Here is a 19,615-nt window from a genome sequence, read left to right on the forward strand (position 1 = left end):
GAACCCCCGCGGGCGGTGCTGGTGCGGTTCCATCGGTTCAGTGACCGGGAGTGTGTGCTGCGATGGGCCAAGAAGGTGAGGAGCAGCAAGTGGGAGAATTCGGTAGTGCGCATCTACCAGTACTGGAGTGCGGAGGTGGCTAAGCGGAGGGCCGGGTTCAACCGGACGAAGGCGGTGCTCTTCAGGCAGGTGAAATTCGGCATGCTGCCGCCTGCGCGCTTGTGGGTCACCTACAAGGACCGGCATCACTATTTTGAGTCCCCGGAAGAGGCATGGGCCTTTGTGCAGGCTGAAAAGTTGGACTTGAACTAGGGATTGGGGACTGTGGGGGTTTTTTGTATCACTGTTTATGCTGTTGCTGGCTATTCTGTTTTCTTTTCTGCTTTTGGATGGTGTTGGTTACGGTTTTGTGTTTTAAGAGGGGTGTTGGGGGTCTGTTTTTTTGTACGGGGTTGGTGGATGGGTTGGGACTGCTATTTGGGAGCTGCGTTGGGGGGGGGGGGGGGGGTGGGGTGGGGCAGTGTGAAAGCGCGGGCTTTCCTCTGGTTTCCTGCGCCGCGGAACGAGGGGGGTGGAGCTGGAGGCAAGGGGCGTGGCTATCAGTTCCGTTTTCCCGCGCTGGAGCGGTGCCAAGGAGCTGCTGCAGGGTGGGGGTGACCCCATATCGGGAGGGGTCGGAGTTAGGGCGGGAGCTGCCGGGGTCAGCAGAAGTCAGCTGGCTCACGGGAGTACTATGGAGGGAGTGTCGCGGCTAGGAGGGGTCCTAGCCTGGGGGGGGGGGGGGGGGGGGGGGGGGGGGGGGGGGGGTGGGGTTGCTGCTGGAATGGCCAGGGAGGAGCTGGTGCGGGTCGGGGGAGGTCGGGGTGAGGTTCTATCGCCATGGGAAACGGGCCGAGTGGGGGGTGCTGGCCAGGGGCGAGCAGTCGATGGGCTATGGCTAGTCGGCGGGGGAGGGGGGCGGGGTGCCCCCTGTTCCGGCTGATCACGTGGAACGTGAGGGGGTTGAATGGGCCGGTTAAGCGGGGCCGGGTGTTTTCGCATCTGACGGCGGACGTGGCCATGCTTCAGGAGACTCATCTGAAGGTGGCGGACCAGGTTCGTCTGAGGAAGGGGTGGGTGGGGCAGGTTTTCCATTCAGGGCTGGACGCGAAGAACCGGGGGGGGTGGCGATCCTGGTGGTGAAGAGGGTGGCGTTTGAGGCGTCTGAGGTGGTGGCTGATAGTGGCGGCAGATATGTGATGGTGAGCGGTAAGCTGCAGGGGGAAGAGGGTGGTGTTGGTAAATGTATATGTCCCAAATTGGAATGATGCTGGTTTCATGAGGTGTATGTTGGGCCGCATTCCTGACCTGGAGGCGGGGGGCCTGATCATGGGGGGGGGACTTCAATACGGTGCTGGATCGTTCTAGTTCTAGGACGTGCAGGAGGCCGGCGGCGGCCAAGGTGTTGAGGGGGTTTATGGACCAGATGGGAGGGGTGGATCCCTGGAGGTTTGGGAGGCCGAGGGCTCGGGAGTACTCTTTTTTTCTCCCAAGTGCACAGGGTTTATTCCCGTATTGATTTTTTTGTCCTGAATCGGGGGCTGGTGGAGGATGCCGAATATTCGGCTATAGCGATTTCGGACCATGCTCCGCATTAGGTGGATCTGGAGATGGGGGAGATACGGGACCAGCACCCGCTTTGGCGTTTGGACGTGGGGTTGTTGGCTGATGAGGTGTGTAGGAGGGTCCGGGGATGTATTGAGAGGTACCTCGAGGCCAATGATACTGGGGAGGTCCGGGTGGGGATGGTGTGGGAGGCTCTGAAGACAGTGATTAGGGGGGAGCTGATTTCCATCCGAGCCCATAGGGAGAGAGGGGAAGAGGAGTGAGAGGGAGAGACTGGTGGGGGAGCTGCTGAGTGTAGATAGGAGGTATGCGGAGGCCCTAGAGGAGGGATTGTTGGGGGAGCGGCGTAGCCTGCAGGCTAAGTATGATTTACTGACCACCAGAAAGGCTTAGTGGAGGAAGGCGCAGTGGAGGAAGGCGCAGGGAGCAGTCTACGAATATGGGGAGAAGGCGAGCAGGATGCTGGCGCATCAGCTCCGCAAGCGGGACGCGGCTCGGGAGATTGGTGGAGTGAAGGATAGGGGTGGGAATGTGGTGCGGAAGGGGGTAGAGGTTAATGGGGTCTTCAGGGACTTCAACAGGGAACTGTACCGGTCGGAGCCGCCGGTAGGGGGGGGGGGGGGGGGGGAATGGAGAGCTTTTTGATTTCCAAGGGTGCAGGAGGAGCAGGTGGAGGGACTGGGGGCACCGATCGAGTTGGAGGAGCTGGTTAGAGGGATTGGCCACATGCAGTCAGGGAAGGCGCCGGGACCGGATGGGTTCCCGTTGAATTTTACAAAAAATATGCGGACCTGTTGGGCCCCCTGTTGGTTCAGACCTTTAACGAGGCATGGGAGGGGGGAGTTTTGCCCCCGACGATGTCACGGGCACTGACTTCCCTGATCCTGAAGCGAGATAAGGACCCCCTGCAGTGTGGATTATATAGGCCAATTTCACTGTTGAACGTGGACGCCAAGTTGCTGGCAAAGATCTTGGCCACTAGAGTAGAGGACTGTGTGCCGGGGGTGATACATGAATATCAGACGGGATTTGTGAAGGGGAGGCAGCTGAACACTAACGTGAGACAGCTGCTAAATGTGATAATGATGCCGGCGGCAGAAGGAGAGGCGGAGATTGTGGTGGCATTAGATGCGGAGAAGGCCTTTGACAGGGTTGAGTGGGGGTACTCGTGGGAGGTGTTAGAGAGGTTCGGGTTTGGGGAGGGGTTTATTAAATGGGTGAGGTTGCTGTCCGAGGCCCCGATGGAGAGTGTAGCGACAAATGGGAGGAGGTCCGAGTACTTCAGGCTCTCCCGTGGGACGAGGCAAGGGTGCCCCCTGTCCCCCTTGCTTTTTGCGTTGGCAATTGAGCCTCTGGCCATGGCGCTAAGGGAGTCGGGGAGGTGGAGGGGTCTGGTGCGGGGTGGGGAGGAGCACCGAGTGTCACTTTATGCAGATGACTTGTTGCTGTATGTAGCAGACCCGGTGGGGGGAATGCCGGAGGTGATGGAGATTCTTGCTGAGTTTGGGAGTTTCTCGGGCTACAAGTTGAACCTGGGCAAGAGCGAGCTGTTTGTTGTACACACGGGTGATCAAGAGGAGGGGATTGGTAGGCTCCCGCTAAAAAGGACAGTGAGGAGTTTTAGGTACCTGGGGGTTCAGGTGGCTAGGAGTTGGGGGACTTTGGATAAGCTTAATTTTACTAGGTTGGTGGAGCAGGAGTTCAACCAAGGTGAGACATGCTGCCGCTGTCGTTGGCGGGTAGAGTACAGTCCGTTAAAATGACGGTGCTCCCGAGGTTTTTGTTTTTGTTCCAGTGCCTCCCCATCCTTATTCCGAGGGCCGTTTTTAGGAGGGTGAACAGCAGCATCACGGGATTTGTTTGGGAGCATGGGACTCCGAGGGTGAGGAGGGTCGTTTTGGAGCGGGGCAGGGATGGAGTGGGGCTGGCGCTGCCCAACCTCTCTGGGTACTATTGGGCGGCTAATGTCTCGATGGTACGTAAGTGGTTAATGGATGGGGAGGGGGCAGCATGGAAACGGATGGAGATGGCGTCCTGTGGAGGCACGAGCCTGAAGGCACTGGTAACGGCGCCGTTGCCGCTCCCTCCAACGAGGTACACCACGAGCCCGGTGGTGGCGGCTACCCTCAAGATTTGGCGGCAGTGGAGGCAACACAGGGGGGAAGTGGGGGGCTCGGCGGAGGCCCCGCTGCGGGGGAACCACCGGTTTGTCCCAGGGAACATTGATGGCGGGTTCCTGGGGTGGCACAGGGCAGGCATAAGGAAGTTGGGAGACCTGTTAATTGACGGGAGGTTTGCGAGCCTGGGTGAGCTGGAGGAGAAGTTTGAGATCCCCCCGGGGAATATGTTCAAGTACCTTCAGGTCAAGGCGTTTGCTAGGCGGCAGGTGGAGGGGTTCCCTTTGCTGCCCCTGCGGGGGGGGAGTAAGGGATAGGGTGCTTTCGGGGGTGTGGGTCGGGGATGGGAAGGTGTCTGACATCTACCAGGTGATGCAGGGGGTAGAGGAGGCGTCGGCAGAGGAGCTGAAGGCTAAGTGGGAAGTGGAGCTGGGGTACCAGATTGAGGAGGGGACATGGGCGAACGCCCTGGGGAGGGTGAACTCCTCCTCTTCATGTGCGAGGCTTAGCCTCATCCAGTTCAGTGTACTGCACAGGCCTCATATGTCCGGGATGAGGATGAGCAGGTTTTTTGGGGGTGTGGACAGGTGCGTTAGGTGTTCAGGGAGCCCAGCGATCCATGCCCATATGTTTTGGGCATGCCCGGCACTGGGGGAATTCTGGCAGGGGGTGGCGAGGACGGTGTAGAGGGTGGTAGGGTCCAGGGTCAAGCCAGGCTGGGGACTCGCGATACTTGGGGTTCGGGTGGAGCCGGGAGTGCAGGAGGCGAAAGAGGCCGGTGTTTTGGCCTTTGCGTCCCTAGTAGCCCAGCGGAGGATCTTGTTGCAATGGAAAGATGCGAGACCCCCAAGCGTGGAGACCTGGATCAATGACATGGCGGGATTCATTAAGCTGGAGAGGGTCAAATTCGCCCTGAGGGGGTCGGTACAAGGGTTCTTTAGACGGTGGCAGCCTTTCCTCGACTTTCTGGCGGCAACCGGGGGGGGGGGGGGGGGGGGGGGGGGTATTGTTTATGTTAATTTAATTTATTATTAATTTATTTTGTTGTTCATTGGGTTTGGGGGGGGGGGGCTCGTTATATGCGTTGTTACGGGTCCGGGGGGTGTTTATTATTGTTATTATTATTATTTTGTTATACATTTTTCAAAAATTTAAATAAAAATTATTTTAAAAAAAAACAGTGGTAGCATTACAGAGATGGGCTTTTCAATTCCAGATTATTAATTGAATTTTAATTCCACCAGCTTCCATGGTGAGATGTTAACCTTTGTCAAGAGAACAACGACCCAGGCATCTGAATTAACAGTTCAATGACAATACCACTACAACCCAGGACTAGACCAGCTCACTCAGTAGAGGTGCTTCCGAGCCACTCTGATCCACATTCAAGTTCCCCCACCCAGAGCACATTCTGGGCCCTTGCCACCCTGCCTGCTTTTTCAAGTGTTATTCAACATGGAGGAATGAATACGGATTAGTCAACTGGGGTAGGGTGGTAGGTGGTAATCAGGAGGATGTTTCCTTGACCATGCCTGACATGATGTCGTAAGATTTCATAGGGTTCAGAGTCAATGTTGCGGGCCCCTTCCAACTTTACACCACTGCTTTGCACATTCTCCCCGTGTCTGCGTGGGATTCACCCCCACAACACAAAAATGTGCCGGGCAAGTGGATTGGCCATGCTAAATTGCCCGTTAATTGGGCAAGAAAAATAATTGGGTACTTTAAATGAAAAAAAAACTTTAAACCACTATGCTACCTCTGCTGGTGCGACAACATACTCTGGGATGGTGATGGTGGTGTCTGGGATTTGGTTATCAGGTATAATTCGGTTAGTATGTCTATGTCAGGCTGTCGTCTAACTAGTCTATGGGACAGTTCTCAATTTTGGCCCAAGTCTTCAGGTATTTGCACAGTGGACTGTGACGGGGTGACAGAGCGAGTGCTGCCGTTGTTGTTTCCAATGACCAAGGGATCTATTCAGTTTATTCCTTTTTGACTTTTCTGCCGTGATTCAATACAACTGTGTGGCTTGCTAGGCCATTTCAGAGAGCAGTTTAAAGTCAATCACGTTGCTGTGGGCTGGGTCAGATGTGGGTCAGACCAGGCAAAGATGGCAGATTTTCTTCCCAAAAGGACGTTAATTTACTGGGATTTTTTTTGTTAAACAGCATCCGATGAGTTTCATGGCACCATTACAATCCTGCCATTTCAAGAATCAGTCTGATAATGTTTGCTGCATTCCCTCCAAGGCAAGTACATTCTTTCTGAGGTAAGGAGACCAAAATTGCACACCATACTCCAGGTGTGGCCTCATCAAGGCCCTGTCCAGCTGCATTAAGACATTATTGCTTCTGTAACTAAGTTCTCTTGCAATCAAGGCCTCAACTGCTTGTTGTTTTGTGTGCAGCAGGTCTCCAAATGAGCAATTCACCTAATGTACCCTGCATATTATTCCTTTTCAGAATACAGTCTGAATACCTTATTTGAACCTGCATCCATCACAGACTCGGGCAATGCAATCCAGACCTCAAACACTCACTATATGAAAGTTTTTCCTCATGTTACTTTTGCAATTTACTTTAAATCCATACCCTCTCGTCCTCGACCTTTTCCATTTACTTTAAATCAATGCTCTCTTGTTCTTGATCTTTTCACGAGTAGGACCAGTTTCTCCCTATGTACTCTGTCCCGTCTCCTTGGAATACCTTATCAAATCTCTTTTAGCCTTCTTTTCTCCAAGGAAAACATTCCAACTTCTCTCATTTATCTTCATAACTGAAGTACTCATCACTTGAAGCATTCTTGTTAATCCTTTCTGCACCCTCTCCAAAGCCTTCACATTTTTTCTAAAATGGATTCCGAGCGGAGGCGGAATAACTGTCTTACACAAGTGCAACAAGCTTGCCACCCCCACATGGATAATGTATACACCTCCCGCTGCCTCAAGAAGGCAGACAGCATTATCAGAGACCTCTCCCACCCAGGGATTTTGTTTCTTCCAGACCCTTCCATCAGGCAGAAGGTTCAAAAGTCTGAAGACGCACACATCCAGACATAGGAACAGCTGCTTCCCCACAGCTACAAGACTCCTCAACGACTCCCCTCGGACTGATCTGTTCCCTGTAAGAACACTATTCACGACGCCCTATGCTGCTCTTGCTAATGTATTTGCTTTGTTTGGCCCCTTGTTCCGCACTGCAACCAATCACTGTTTGTTGATGTACCATTTGTCAAAGTTCTCTGTTGATTATTCTTTTGTCTACTATGTATGTACTGTGTACGTTCCCTCGGCTGCAGAAAAATACTTTTCACTGTTCTTCGGCACATGTGACAATAAATCAAATCATCAAATCAAATCAACATAACCTCCTTGCTCTTGTACTCGATACCCCTATTAATAAAACCTGCAATTCTATATGTTTTTATTAACCACCAAACGTAACACCTGGAAACAAGCATGCTCTTTTTGTGTTTGAAGCTCTCTGAAGGCTGGCAACGTATAATTATTTAATAGTGAGGAGCTTCCAACCACACATTTGTTGTAAGGTGCTGGTTACAGTTCAGCAGGTCTGAACAAATCTTTGTAGCCATACATAGGTGAACTACAAGTGTTTATTGCCTCTTAGAACGGTTTACAAATATACAGTAAAGGAGCAAAAGGTACAAGCAGGGCGCTTTCTCCATGCTTGCTGGTACACATGGTTCTGTCCTATACTCAACAACCTTGGGTGCAGGACATGCACCCTTACATCACTGTATGGCCAGTTCTGTACAAAGTCCCACATTAACCCAATATTCCAGAAATACCCATGTCACCAAGATTGCCCATTCACACCTTTTGCCCATTCGCACCTTTGTAACATTACCCAATTTGGCTGCTGCTTCAGTCAATCTGCTGCTAAAACTCTCACATAATTGTTACTTCTAGACTTGACAATCTACTAGACGAAGGCTGGCCTCTTGTGCCTTCTCATCTGTAAACCCAAGGTCATGAAAAATGCTGCCGTCATTGTCCGAACTCAAACCAAGTCCTGTTCACCCAACACCCTAGCGTGCTGACCTTCACCGGATTCTGGGTACGGAATACTGCAAATATAAAAATTTCTTATCCTAGGATTCAATTTTCCGCATGGTCTCACCCCTCCTATCTTTGTAATTGCCTTATCCCACAGCCATCAGAGATATATATGCTCCTCTAATTTTGGCCTCTTGAGCATCCCTGACTTTATACGCTCCACCATTCCCAGCTGTATTTTCTGACCTGTGGCACCATTTTCTCTAGGCCATAACTGGAGTACGTCACAATCCAGACTGAGATTGCAGCCCAGCCACAATTCCCTTCCTCTCCAACAGGCCACAGTTTACATGGGCCTATACGATTACCTATTCAGACACTCATTCGATGAATGAGGGAAACAATGCTACCAAGTCACAGGAGGGATGATTTTCAACATATTGCACCCCGATTGATGTCTACTGCTACAGAGTTCCAACAGTGCCAAATAAATGTTAACTGATTTTAATCAAGTGACAGGTAGGGATGCTATAATTAGCTGTGGTTCTGTTGGTAGCACTATTGCCTTGCAGTTTGGGGTTCAAGTCCCACTCCCCATCTTGAACATAAAAATCAAAACTGACATTGCACGCAGTAGAGGGAATGCTGCACTTCAAGAGGTGCTACCTTTCAGATAAGACATTAAACCAAGGTCCCATCTGTCCTCACGCAAAAGTTCCGATGTTACTATTTCCAAAGCAAGCTTGATGTTCTGGCCAATATTTATATCCCAATCAATATCACAGAACCAGATGATCCAGTCATAATTATCTGCTGTTTGTCACAGCTTGCTGTGCACAAACTGGCTGAGTTTTTCCTACATCACAACAGTGACTACACTCTATGTCTCAAAGCACTTAACAGTCAATGATCATGAAAAGGATAAAGAAATGCAATTTATTTTAAAACAATTGCCCTCCACGTCCTTATGTTAAAATATAGCCTGCAACCTTCTCTTGATCACTAGCCAATGTCTGTTGCAAGTATGTTCGAAAGGATTAGATAAAGGCAGGACCAGTATTAATTTTAGTTGTGATGTTGAATAGTCCAGTTCGATGAGAAAATAGAAAGTGACTAGTATGTGCAACATAAGTTTTCAAAAGTCAAAAGCAGTCCTCGTGTACTGCTTAAATAAATTTACTTTTGCAAATTCTTCAAATAACCCGTTCCTTGTATTCTTGCGTTATCATAATACTAGCACATATATGGTAGCCATGGGTTTAAAAACAATTCCAGCATTCGCACTCTGTCGCCACCTTCTGCACAGTAAAAGAATGATCAGTTCGTCAATGTGCATTGCATGAACAAGAGCAAATATTATGACAAGATTACACCATTGGAGGGCACTAGTGCTTTATTTACTAGCTCAATATTGTCCTGTAAATCTTAAACCGTTCCAGATATCACGAGCAAAATCATTGCATTCCAAAATTTGACAATTGGACCAATTTTTGCCTGAAATCAACTTGAAGTCTTCTTAAAAATTAAACAGCATCCAATGTTTTAAACCTGGTTTTAAATGTACATTAACACCAACTTGCATTTGACACTGAATCATGTCCAGAGGTTCGTGACAGATGTGTAATCAAATGAAAATGGGCCCTCGGCCAGAGGAAAGATATTGGCAGGTGTGTTCACAAGCTTAGCCAAAGAACTGGGATAATGAAAGGGTTCTTTTTGATTCCTTGGGACTCGCTTAGCTTTTGTTTGCTGAGTAAACGTTTGCTTCTTGCTTTATTGTGCCGGTATCACAGATAATATCTGTGTTCCTTTAACATTTATATTTCATGCCAAAGAAGGCAGCACAAGCGCTCCCCAACCAGAAACCCTGGTTTAACCAGGAGATTCACACCCTACTGAAGGCCAGGTCTGAGACGTTCAAGACAGGCGACCCTGACCTCTACAAGAAATCTAGGTAAGACCTCCAACAAGCCATCAGTTACGCCAAGAGACAATGTCAGACTAAGCCGGATCACAGACTAACGACACAGACTCTCGTCGGCTGTGGCAAGGCTAAAATATAATGGGCTACAAAGCAAAGCAGAGTAGAATCTCTGACAACAGAGCACCCCTCCCTGATGAACTCTATGCATTCTATGCTAGGTTTGAGCAGGAAACCAACAAACCGTGGATGAGAGGGGATCTTATTGAAACGTACAAGATACTGAGAGGCCTGGGTAGAGTAGACATGGAGAGGATGTTTCCACTTGTAGGAAAACCTAGAACCAGAGGACACCGGGGGGCGATTGTCCAATATGGAGCCCAAGTGTTTGCGCCGTTGTGAACACCGTTGCATTTCACGACAGCGCAAAACCGGCACGACACAGCGCTGGAGCGGTTCACGCCGCTCCAGCCTCCTTTCCTGGCGCCACATAGGTGCCACGCCAAACCGCGCATGCGGTTTGGCCGCACCAATCCGCGCATGTGCGGGGGATGTTTTTAGTGCGCCGGCCCCGACTCAACATGGCGTCGGTGTTCAGGGGCCGGCCACGACCGAAAGTATGTCGGGGGGGAGAGAGAAGAGGAGGCCGGCCCGACAATCGATGGGCCCCTATTGCGGGCCAGACCCCATCAGAGGACCCCCCTCCCACCGGTGAAGGAGCCCACCCCCCACTGACCGTTCGCGCAGAGTTCCCGCCAGCAGCGGCCAGGGGTGAACGGCGCCGGTGGGACTTGTCGTATCTGTGCAGTGGCTCGGCCCATCCATTTCAACGGCCCGCACAGCTCCAAACCCGCCGGCACAAATGGCAACGATTCTCCGCACCTCGGAGAATCGTGCGCCGGCGTCGGGGTGCAGTTGCGCCGATTCTCCGGCCCGGCGCAGGGCTCAGAGAATCGCAATCACCATCTCAGATTAAAGGGATGATCCTTTAAAACAGAGATGAGGAGGAATGTTTTCAGCCGGAAGGTGGTGAATCTGGGAAACTCTTAGCTGCAGAAGGCTGGGGTGGCCAAATCACTGAGTGTCTTTAAGACAGAGATAGATAGGTTCTTGATTAATAAGGGGGTCAGGGGTTATGGGGAGAAGGCAGGAGAATGGGGATGAAAAAATATCAGCCATGAGTGAATGGCAGAGCAGACCCGATGGGCCAAGTGGCCTAATTTTGCTCCTGTGTCTTATGGACCAAGTGTCAAAACTCAGTTTAGTAGTGTAAATAAAATCATAGCTTTGTTTAAATAAAAGCTATACTGTGGTCTTTGTGGAACACGACACAATCTATCCTGAATAAGTAATACTAAGAACACCACAACCCCCACAACCACAGTAGCACAGGTGATTAGCACTGTGGCTTCACAGCGCCACAGTTCCTGGTTCGATTCCTGCCGGGTCACTGTCTGTGCAGAGTCTGCACATTCTTCCAGTGTCTGCGTGGTTTTCCTCTGAGTGCTCCCACAGTCCAAAGTCATGCAGGTTAGGTGGATCGGCCATGATAAATTGCCCTTAGTGACCAAAAAAGGTTGGGAGGAGTTACTGGATTACGGAGATAGGGTGGAAGTGAGGGCTTAAGTGGATCAGAGCAGACTAGATGGGTGGAATGGCCTCCTTCTGCACTGTATGTTCTATGTAACCCAAAGATGTGCAGGGTAGGTGAATTGTCCACGATAAATTGGCACTTAATGAAAAAAAAGAAATTGCAGAGAGTCATGAACACAGCCTAGTCCATCACACGAACCCACCTCCCATCCACTGACCTTGTCTATACCTTCTGCTGTCTTGGGAAAATGGGAGCATAATCAAAGACCCCTCCCACCCGGGTTATTCTCTCTACCAACGGACGGAGGATACAAAAGTCTGAGATCACGAACACGCATCAACGGATTCAAAAACAGCTTCTTCCCCACTGTTACCAGACTCCTGAATGTTGCTTTTATTTTCTACTCGCCCACTTCCAAAGTCCTTCCAGTCAGCCTCCAGAGGTCACAGCTGTCAGCAACAGTGTTGTCATTGTCTGCCATCTTAATATCTTGCTTGCCGGTGTAGCGAAGGGATGGACACCCAGGAGGTCATAACCCAGTGGACAGCAGTTCACCACAAAGAATGTCTTTGGGTATCCAGCCAGCATCCAACTGATGAACGCAGCCAAACCAGCACAGATATCATTTGCTTTGCAATAAGTGTATGCTGACTGAGTTCCTGGAGCATGCTAATTCTGAGTTTGTGACCCATCTGCCTAAAGGTTCCAAGGATATGTCCGAGACAACAAAAGTAGAAACTTTCAGGCTTTTTCTCCTACTTCGTCAGGTTACCCAGGTGTCACCACTGTAGGGGAGTGAACAGAAGATGGGGGTGATGCTGCACTAGCATTTTATACTGAGCAACACCTTTAGCAGTAAATGGACATACGCATGCCTACAGTTAAGTGTGACGATCAGCATCAGGAAGACAACCTTGATGTCATAGTGTCTGCCTATAGGCGGCAGGCAATGTCAAATTGATGCTGGAGGTTAGTAGCTTCAATACACCTAGGCTCCACAATTACCAGCAATGTCATTTGATGTGAAAATTAACAACTTATTTAGTTTACAAGATGAATGTTGCTGGCTTGGCCAATATTTTTTGTCCATCCCTATTTGTCACTGACAAGGTGGTCGTGAGCTGCCTTCTTGAACAGTTGCAGTCCCTGAGATATAGGCATGCACTGTGTTATGAGGGAATGAATTCCAGGAATTTGACAGAGGAGGAATGTTGATATATTTCCAAGTCAGGATGGTGAGTGACTTGGAGGTGAATCACCAGGTGTTGGTGTTCCCATTTATCTGCTGCCCTTGTCCTTCTAGATGGCATGGTCGTGGATTTGGAAGGTGCTGCCTAAGGAACATTGGTGAGTTCCTGTAGTGCATCTTGTAGATCGTTGTTACAGCTGCACTCATCCAGACAAGTGGGGAGTATTTATCCCACTCCAGACTTGTGCCATGTAGATAATGGACAGGCTTTGGGAAGTCAGGAAAAGAGATTCCTAGCCTTTGACCTGTTTTTTTTGTCACAGTATTTATATGGCCTTTTCAGCTTATGGTTATTTGTAACCCCCAGGATGTTTTTATTTAGAAAACATTTTATTGAAGCATTTGTAATTTTCAGTTTAACAAATTAACAGCCTAGCGGCTTGACACGCGCAACAATATTACAATAACATAACCAACTACCCCTCTGCCAGAGCTCCTAACTACCGTATATTAGATTCTCTGTCTCTTATTTTACACTGCTATGCCTCCCAATTTACCCCCCCCCCCCCCCCCCCCATTTTCCCCACCCCTCTCTTTCTGCTGACATTCAGTTTTCCTTTAAAAAGTTGATGAACAGCTGCCACCTCCGAGCAAACCCCTGAACCTCTCAAGGCGAACTGCCCCCGGATCCTCCGATACCCCAAATATTGCCATTTCTGGACACGGAGTCACCCTGCCTTCCAGGACCTCTGACACGATGTCCGCAAATCCCTGCCAGAATTCCCTCCACTTCGGATATGCCCAGAACATGTGTATGTGGTTCGCCGGGTTACCCCCACACCTATCCTCCACTTCCTTAAAAAACGTACTCATCCGGGCCACAGTCATATGAGCCCTGTGGAACACCTTGAACTGGATCAGGCTCAGCCTGACACACGAGGATGAACTGACTCTCTTCAAGGCTTTTTCCTATAGTCAGAAGTCCATCCCCCCCCCCCCCCCCCCCCCCCCCCCCCCCAACTTTCTCTTCACGTCCCAATCGGGACCCCTTCCCACTCCATCAACACCTTGTATATCTCCGAAACCCTCCCCAATCCCCGTTTTTGACATCACCTTATCCTGTAGTCCCCTTGAGGGGAGGTGAGGAAAGCTTGCCTCCGGACAAAGCCCCGTACCTGTAGGTACCGAAACCCGTTCCCACCCGGCAATTCAAACTCCTCCTCTAATGCCTCCAGGCTCGGGAAGCCCTCCTCAATGAAGAGATGCCCAACTCTCTTAATCCCTGCCTGCTGCCACCTCCAAAAGCTCCCGTACAGTCTCTCCCCCCCCCCCCCCCCACCCCCTCCCGAACAAACTGGTGATTATCACAGATCGGTGACCATACTCCAACCTCACGTGCTGTCTCCATTGTCCCCACACCCTCAGGGTTGCCACCACTACCGGGCTTGTGGAAAACAGAGCCAGCGAGAACGGCAGGGGCGTCGTTAGTAAAGCCTCCAAACTTGCAAGATGCCGCCTCCACACGCTCCCACACTGACCCCTCTCCCCCACTAGCCACTTCCTAACCATCGATATGTTGGCGGCCCAGTCCCAGTAATAGTTAATAAAATTCAAAAGGGCCAAGCCCTCCTCCCCACGCCCCCATTCCAAAGTACCTCCTTCACCCTAGTGGTCTTACCAACCCATACAAAACCAGAGATCGCCGCATTCATCTTCCTGAAAAAAGCCTTGGGAATAAAAATTGGAAGACATTGAAAAACAGCAAACTCGGGAGGACTGTCATCTTCGCAGTCTGTACCCTCCCTGCCAATGACAGCGGGAGCATGGCCCACCTACAGGAGTCTCCTTTCATTTGCTCAATGACACTGCCCAGTTTAACGTATGGAGCTGACCACAGTCCTTAGCCACTTGGATCCCTAGGTACCTAAAACTCTTCCCCACCACTTTAAATGTTAAATTGTGCTATATTTGGACATGGGCTGCTTCAACATCTGAGGAGCTGCGAATGGTGCTGAATATTGTGCAATCATTGAACATCTCCACTTCTGACCTTGATGATGGAAGGAAGATCATTGATGAAGCAGCTGAAGATGGTTGGGCCTACCCTGGGGAACCCTTGCAGTGATGTCCTGCAGCAGAGATGATTGATCTCCAACCACCATAGCCAACTTACATTGTGCCAGATTAGACTCCAACCAGTGGAGAGTTTTCCTCCTGATTCCCATTGACTCCAGTTTTGCTAGGGATCCCTGCTGCCACACCTATTCAAATGCTACCTTAATGTCAAGGGCAGTCACTTTCACTTTACCTCTGGATATCAGCTCTTTTGTCCACGTTTGAACAAAGGCTGTAATGAGGCCAAGAGCTTAGCGACCCTGGTGGAACCCAAACACAGCACCAATGAGCAGATTATTGCTGATTAAGTGCCGCTTGATAGCACTGTTGATGACCCCTTCCATTACTTTACTGACTGAGAGTGGATTGGTTGGACGGTAATTGACCAGGTTGAATTTGTGCTGTTTCATGTGTCGAGGACCCAGCTGGGCAATTTTCCACAATGTCGGGTAGATGCCACTGTTGTAGTTGTGCTGGAACAGTTTGGCTAGGTGCATGTTACATTGCGGAGCATAAGTCTTGTACTATTACCGGAATATTGTCATGGCCAATAGCCTTTGCAGCATCCAATGCCTTCAGCCATTTCTTGATATCACGTGAAGTGAATAAAATTGGATGAATAATGACATCTGTGATGCTGTTGACTTCCAGAGGAGGCAAAGGTAGATCATCCACTCAGCTCTTCTGGCCGTAGATTTTGCAAATGCTTCAGCCTAATCTTTTCACTCATGTGCTGGACTCCTCCATCATCAAGAATGGGGATATCTGTGGAACCTCCTACTCCAGTGAGTTGATTAAAAGATCAATTGAATGTGGCAGGTCATTTCCGTTGGGTTTGGTATTGCTTAGTTGTGTCTATTAGTTACTGCTTATGCTGTTTGGCTTGCAAGAAGGCCTGTGTTAAAGCTTCACCGCGTTGACACCTCATTTTTAGGTACGTCTTGCATTGCTCCTGCACTCATCATTGAACCAGGGCTGATCCCCTGGCTTCGTGGTAATTATAGAGTGAGGAATATGCCTAGCTAGGAGGTTATAGATTTTGGGTTGACTACAATTCTGCTGATGGCCCACAGCCTCACTGAGACCACCAAACTGCAAGGTTACCAAGAAGTGCTTTGCTTTTCTATAAAACATATGTATTTTCATTCAACAAAATGAGATGACGTCTGATTAGCTTTAAAAAAAAAACCATCAGGTTTGAGAATCACAGAATTGTTGCATCGCAGAGGTGGCCATTTGGCCCGTCATGTTGGCATCATTTCTCAGAATGAACAATTCACTCAGTGCCAACCTCTGGACTCACTCTCATAACCGTGCACATTTTTCCTTTTTGGATTGTTTAATTCCCTTTTGGATGCCTCAGCTGAACCAGTCTTCAGCACACTCAGGCAGTGAGGCACTTGCTGCGTGAATATAAAATTTCCTCACACAAAAGTAACCTTAAATTTACACCCTCTCATTTTGCCAGTTACTTTAAATCTGCACCCTCTCCTTTTTCATGAATGACAACAGTTTATTCCCGTCTCCTCTCTCTGGACCCCACATGATTTTGAATATCTCTTATCAAATATTTCCGCAGCCTTCTTTTCTCTGGCGGCACGGTAGCACAGTGGTTAGCACTGTTACTTCACAGCACCAGGGACCCGGGTTCGATCCCCTGCTTGGGTCACTGTCTGTGCAGAGTCTGCACATTCTCCCAGTGTCTGCATGGGTTTCCTCCAGGCGCTCCGGTTTCCTCCCACAAGTCCCAAAAGGCGTGCTGTCAGGCAAATTGGACAGTCTAAATTCTCCCTCCGTGTACCCAAACAGGTGCCAGAGTGTGGTGACTGGGGGATTTTCACAGTAACTGTAAGCGTACTTGTGACACTAATAAAGATTATCAAAGGAAACAGTCCAACATGACCAATCTTGCTGTACAACTGAAGTTCCTCATCCCTTGAAACACTCAAATCTTTTCTGCACTGTAACATGCATTGAATTCTCCTGTAAACTTGCATGGTATCACCAAACTTCTATGGTCATACATAATTACCAATAATAGCTGTCCATGAACCCTCTTATTTTGAAGAGAACTTTGTCAACTTATAAAACAGCCAGCCTTTAACAGTTGTTTTTCAGGCAAAAAAGGTGTTTCTGAGTGATTTATTAAATTGTTACTGCTCTGAAGGTCAGTCAGCCTGTTGTGTCTGCACCCGCTCCCCAAAGTTCCAATTTTCCCACTGTCACTCTCTGCCTTCTGCTCTCAGCCCTGCACATCCATCCTTTTAAAATAATTCTCCAATTATCTCTTGAATGTATCAATTGAACCTGCCTTCTGCAGGCTCAGGCGATGCATGCCAGATGCTAACCATGTGTTGTTATTCCACCAATGGGAGCAGTATCCCTATCGATTCTGTCCAGACCCCTCAGGACTTTGAGTACCTGTGCTTAATCTCCTCTCAACATTTTCTTCTCCAAGCAGAAGTGTCAATTTCTCCAATCTTTCTGCGTAACTGAAGTTCCTCATTCCTTGAGCCATTCTCGTGAATCTCCAAGCCTGAGCTCGCACCACTTAGTCTGCCAAACACAGCCCTCTTTCCCAACAGAACTTTTTTCCTCAATTTGACAGGGACCTTTCCCAGTGCCCTGCCGGAGATTCTTCTTTAATGATGCTCTGTTTCCAGCCACATGACCCAGTGTTCATGCAGTTTTCCCTTTCTGCGCAGGTGCACTGAGCTATCCTTAGCCCAAAGAACTGAAAATGCTCAATTGCGCATGAGTAGCACAAGTAGCTTTGATCGGCACATGTGCAGACTTGGAATTCCCAGCATCTGCTCTCGATGAGAAGTTAATTTGGCTTTTATAAAAAATACCTTTTGGAAGTCCAAGTACACATCAACCCTCTTGTCACTTCAGCAATAAACTCTGGTAAATTATTTAAACATGATTTGGCCTCAACAAATCCACATTCATTTTACTTAATTAACCTGCATTTGCCCAGGTAACTACTAATTTTGTCCATATTGCCATTTCAAAAAGTTTCCCCACACTAAATTTAAACTGACTGGCCTGTAGTTGCTTTCTGAACAACGGTGCAACATTTGTAATTCTCCATTCCTCTGGCACCACCCTAGAATACAAGCCTGACTGGAAAATGTTGGCTAGTTCCTCCACAATTTCTCGACTCGCTTAACATTCATAAATACCTCAACGATGACCCATGCATAAATCCCCCTTTTGGTCCCTAATCAACTCCTACCGACTGTTTACCACCCTTTTACTATTTATATGCTGATAGATGATGTTAGGATTCTCTTTCAGGTTAGCTGCAGTCTCTTTTCATAATCTCTTTGCGTCTATTTGCTTTTGCAGTTCCCTTGTGAACCTATATACATCCTAGTTGTCGCTTCCATTATCCACCTGAAAGCCGTTATAAGCACACTTTTTCTTTTTACGCTTAATCTCTAACACTTTTGTCATCCAGTGAGCAGTGGATTTGTTTGCCCTACTTTTCCACTTGGTAGGAACATGCCTCAACTGTGTCCATGCTCTGTCCTCCATAACGAGCACAGTAAGAAGTCTTATAACACCAGGTGAAAGTCCAATAGGTTTGTTTTAAATCACTAGCTTACGGATCACTACTCCTTCCTCAGGTAAATGAAGAGGTAGGTTCCAGAAACATATAATATATATATATATATATATATATATATATATATAGAGAAAGTCAAAGATGCATTGTTCAGTTACCAATTTATCAGTCAACCTTTGATTCCAATTAATGTGGCCCAGATCCATTCTCATACCATTGGTGAAATCAACAATTCCAGGGAGACGGTTGTTAATTCCATTAAGGATATAAAATTTTCATGAGACCCCGACAACCAAGGGGTTGTTTTGAACGTGAAAGATAATTAGTTTAAATTTCTGTTTGGAACATCCCAGGTATGGCACGTTGCGACAAAGATAGATTTGTAGGGAACTGCCCTTTTACTCGGGGTTCATGAATTTTTGCTCACAGAACATGTAGATCAGCTTTGGAACAAACAAAAAAACGTAAGCCAGGCATGCAACTTCAGCAGAGAAAATAATTTATATTGTCCTCCACACAGAATGGGGGTGGGAACTCAGGCTCAGTTTGGAGACAGAGTTCATAAGAGGAAAAAAATTTGCTAAGACCTGTGAAACAACTGTGGACAAGGATAGTAGAGCTAATCGAATTGTTTAAGCCACTGTGCAAAAGTTGCAAGTGAAGCTCAAGCTTGAACTGGAAGTCCCAGTTGACAGCTGTGGGAAGGTTTGGGGATGGTAATCTTGAAGAATCCAAAGGGAGATCAGGTCAGCATTTTAGACTGAAATAGGTGTGGGTTTTTTCGTGCTTTTGGATGCAAGATGTATGTAATTACCCAGGAAAGTCATTATTTGCTAGTTCCGAAGAGTCATAATGGAGTTGAATATAATTTTCTCTCTCCACAGATGCTGCCAGATCTGGAGTTTTTCCAGCACTAGCTTTTTATTTCAGATCTCCAGCATCTGTAGTTTTTTGCTTTCATTATTTATTTACTAGTGTTTGCTTTACTTAGAACATTACAGCGCAGTACAGGCCCTTCGGCCCACGATGTTGCACCGTCCTGTGATACCCTTCTAAAGTCCCTCTACACTATTCCCTTATCGTCCATATGCCTATCCAATGACCATTTGAATGCGTTTAGTGTTGGCGAGTCCACTACTGTTGCAGGCAGGGCATTCCACGCCCTTACTATTCTCTGAGTAAAGAACCTACATCTGACATCTGTCCTATATCTATCTCCCCTCAATTTAAAGCTATGTCCCCTCGTGCTGGACATCACCATCCGAGGAAAAAGGCTCTCACTGTCCACCCTATCTAATCCTCTGATCTTGTATGCCTCAATTAAGTCCCCTCTTAACCTTCTTCTCTCTAACGAAAACAGCCTCAAGTCCTTCAGCCTTTCCTCATATGATCTTCCCTCCATACCAGGCAATATTCTTGTAAATCTCCTCTGTACCCTTTCCAATGCTTCCACATCCTTCCTATAATGTGGCGACCAGAACTGCA

General features: G+C 48.4%; 1 protein-coding gene across 5 annotated transcripts in view; it reads right to left on the bottom strand.

Annotated features, from left to right (window-relative positions):
• Nucleotides 1-19,615, bottom strand: part of scml2 (Scm polycomb group protein like 2) — a 322,665-nt gene that overhangs the window by 165,502 nt on the left and 137,548 nt on the right. The gene's annotated exons all lie outside the window — the stretch shown is intronic.

This window comes from Scyliorhinus canicula, chromosome 7, assembly GCF_902713615.1.
Source record: "Scyliorhinus canicula chromosome 7, sScyCan1.1, whole genome shotgun sequence".
Lineage (NCBI taxonomy): Eukaryota > Metazoa > Chordata > Chondrichthyes > Carcharhiniformes > Scyliorhinidae > Scyliorhinus > Scyliorhinus canicula.